Raw genomic sequence first — 4,204 nt, forward strand, 5'->3', positions numbered from 1 at the left:
AGCTATACCGCAGCTGGAGAACTGTGCCCACACAGAAAGAGTCACCTGCACAAAAAAGCAGAATGCTCTTGGTGACTTTTGTGGATAGCTGTCACAGAAAAGATTAGCAAAGAATGACAAGAGATAGAAGCTAGCATATCAAAAAGCAAATAAATAGGCAGATACCTACATATACCAGAAAAGATTCTACTTGATTCACGCAAAAAGCAGGGGGTTCTTGCTGGCTGCAGCTCTGCCATCGCATGCAAGGAAAGCATGGAGCAGTCAGCAGCTTTTCGTTTAGGAAGTTTTCCGTTTCCTTGTCACATCTCTGCTATAGACCTAAATAGACCTTATGTTTATTTTGCCCTCTTCTGTACCAGTAGCAAATACAAGGGCAAAGAAAAAATAAAAAAAATCACAAAACAAGTGACAGGCTTTTGGCTAACAGCATTAATTACAATCTTTCTTAGGTACCAAAGGTGGAAAAAGGAGGCATCTCTCTGTTCTTCCAAAGCACTGTGATCTGTTAGAACTCTAGTAAGGACTAAACTCAGCTACCATGAAGAGAAGACGGATTATTTTAAGTTGGCCTTGAATACATTTTTCCTTTCTTTTTTTTGTTTTTGTTTTGTTGTTTAAACAAATCAAACATGCATTTCCAGAATAAAAATAATCTATTCCAGTCAAGCTCAAAGGATGCCTACTCCCAACTGCAAAATAAAACAAGAGTTTGGATCTTACTTGTGAAATATATAACTAGCCTTATATCTGACAATAAATTAGCTGTAATGTTACTTTTGAAGGAAGAAATGATTTATGAAGTGTGCCATGGTTCCACAGACCACTGCACTGGCAACACAAGATGTGCCTAGATGGCAGTCTTTTCAAAAATCTCTGTACCGAATTCATCTCCAACCGTAAGTTTAATCTTGGGTAAACTGGAGGGAGGTTGGTCAGAACAGCACCAGGCTGGTAAGTCAGAACCACAGCCCCACCATTTAACATATTAGTATTAATATATTATACATTTCATATTAATAACTTCCTATGTCTATTCAATCCTTTCAATCAAAGGGGCATTTTTGTCTTGCCATGGTATTGTGAATTTAGTTTCAGGAGGTCAGCGCTATGCGCAGCACACCACATTCTTGCACATTCAAAAGGCTGTTGGAGGTAGGGCAGGAGTCACCTGCTTTGTCCTAAGGATCACCTGCAGGTCAGTACTGTACCTGCATCGAGTCAGGCGCTTAGCAAACCTCCTGTTCTCACCGCCACGGTAAGCCTAGGAGAGAATCAGGCCTAGTAACAGAAATTAGTCCTTCATACAACTTACCAAAACATCACTCCTTTCCAGAAGAAGCTAATTCTATTGACCTGTGGTGAAAAGTGACTGACTGTAGCAAAATCATCTGCATAAAGGATAAGATAAAGACGGGAAACTTAAATGAGCACTGGATGGGAAATCTAAGATTACCAAAAGTGTCAGGATCAAGGAAAGGCTAAAAACTTGAAAATCACACCTGTTTAAAAAGTCAAAGCTAAAGGCTACCACATTCACTTCCAAGCTTGCCTCTAGAATGGCTGGGGAACACAAAACCTGTGCTAAATTCAAGGCAAGGTCAGGACACAGCATCACTTGGCATCAGGCCCTTTATTATTGCTACTGACATGCTCTGCATTTCAGAATCAACCAGGGGCTACAAGGAAGATCATCTCTCATTGGGGAAAGACAGCAAGTGAATTTTCTTCTCCACCAAGGGACTGCAGTTTCCTTGACAGAAGAATGTTTTCAATTATTCAGAAACTGGCATAGCACACAGCACCAAGATCCTAGACCCTGCAGCTTTCCAAACTCAGAAAGCTCCTTCAGCTCTTGGCAGCATAGTGCGAGCGAAGTCTAAATCCAAGATTATGAACTTCATAACTTCTGCATTTGTCAGACAGTGTCCTCCCCAGAGTGGCTATGTTGCATGTAGGACACAGTTGTATAGTACAATTCGTAAGGTACAAGAAATTCCTAAATGCCACTTCACAGACCACAGAAATCGCATGCAGCCAGCACTGACAAGAATTGTGCACCTTGTATGTGCAAGAGGCAAACAGCGCTGAACAACTTACACTGGTAGCAGGACCTGACGGTACCAGGGAATGGTTTCAGAGCCATCAGGTCCCTCCAGCAAGGAGTAGAGAACGTAGGAGTGTGGGCACTTTTTATTCACCAAACAAGCACTACCTGCCCTCCCACCTCCCCACCCTGTCTACCAATTCATCTTTGTAATCTCTTTATTTTACGTCACAGCTGTCCAAGGACAGCATTTCTCAAACTCCTCCTCGTATTCATGATACAAGTCTGGGACTTCACAATGCAAGGTGCTAAGAAAAACTGAAGTCAAACAAACAAGCCACAAACTGTTCCATTCAAAGTTTTTGACAGCCAAGATACATGTGAAGTGGAAAAAAAAATAGTCAGTCAGCATTGTTCAACATCATTTTAATCTCCATTGAGGAAAAATAATATAAACATGTTAACACAAACAGAAAATGCTTTGGAAACAACCATATGGTACTATGACAGGGTTTTAGGTTATAGAAATGTGATTTATACTTTTATAAAAATTATATGAAAGAGTAACATCTTTCAGTAACATCAGACAGTATAGAAAAAATAAATCTCAACATTAGTTGTACTCTGATGGTCCTTCTAGTAAGAAATTTAAAAGTGCTTTTTAATAACAGTGTTGCAACTCAAGATTAGTGCAATATGTCAACTCTGTTTTAAAGCAGGTATTTATAGCAACTGTGCAAGTTCTTACAATTAACAAAACTCAATCTAAAAGTTAACAGTAAGTGAGGTCAGTATTCTAATTAGAATTAAACATTCCTTAAACAGCTTACACACCAATTCTACTACAGCGAAAATACTGGTGTTCCTTCATGGAAAGGCTCAACCCTAAACAAGATGAGAAACTTGTACTATAAGTGGAAGTTAAAAAAGCTCTTGCAAAATATACAGTTTAGTACACATTTACGACCCAATGCTACAAACAGTTCCTAATGCAAAATATACCAACTTAAATAAAACCAAACTTTACAGTTAGTGTACTGAATTTGCTTTTGAATACACTGTTTTGTTCCCAGGTCCTTCTGGAAGCTCCCATATATATAAAGTTAGCACATTAACTTAATGGGGAAATTTAGCTGAATCTCTATCTGCAAACATGAACAGTTTGGTTACCGACTATGACTGCAACTACGAGTACCGTTACTCTTCAAGCTAGTGAAGAACACAGCACTAGTTGGGGAGAGAAAAAAAGAAAAAGATGCACTCTTCAGTGTTTTATACACGACAAGCTGGCAATAATAAAACACACCCCGTATTTCCACATAATATTTCCCACAAGAATTCTCAGAACTCTAATATTAGTTTTCATTTTATTATAGTTCCTTTACTCTGTGATTTACAATGCATAGTAACTACTGCCTTTTATATGCTGGCCTCGTGTTGAGAGAGGCGAAAACTAGACTGTTAATACTGAGCCCTTACAGCTCATTTGCATATGGAGCCAAAGGCATTTCATATTTTCTCTCTCAAGGTGTTTATAAGTAGGATTTAAATCGCTATCAACAACAGGAACAAAATATAAATTAACGAACTTTCGTTCTAATAGGCTATGGCTTAAAAGCCTAACAACTGAACTGTTTTTTATAGTATTGCACTTAAATCTCATGTTAAACTGACAGTTGAAGCCTGCACAGAACTCGTTTTATAACAGTATTTCAATAAAAAACACGAATAAATAAAATGCAGTATCTAAATAAAAATATGCCAGTAGGTTTAGTCCGCATTTCTGCCACCACAGTCTGAACTGCATCATCTGAAATAGGTCTGGGACAGTCTTTGGATACCAACTGCATAGTTGTTTCAACATAACAGACTACCCATAACAACAAGAGAAGCGGTTAAAGCTTTCTACAGTAATATTATAAACTGAAAGACAGTACCCTTGAGTATATGTCTCAAGTAGCTTAAAAGGATTTGTTGCCTTTGCTCAAGATAGCTTCAGAAGTTAGACACAGTTTTTCTGTGACTACATATGATCTCTACTGTTTTATTTTACAGCCAAGTTGAGTCTTTTTAAAATACACTATATTAACCCTGATAATGATGTAGAGACTTCCTGCTCCTAAACCAGGAAGTTGTTTCCTAGAATTCAGTAACTTG

This window comes from Mesitornis unicolor, unplaced genomic scaffold (assembly GCF_000695765.1).
Source record: "Mesitornis unicolor isolate BGI_N332 unplaced genomic scaffold, ASM69576v1 scaffold9458, whole genome shotgun sequence".
Lineage (NCBI taxonomy): Eukaryota > Metazoa > Chordata > Aves > Mesitornithiformes > Mesitornithidae > Mesitornis > Mesitornis unicolor.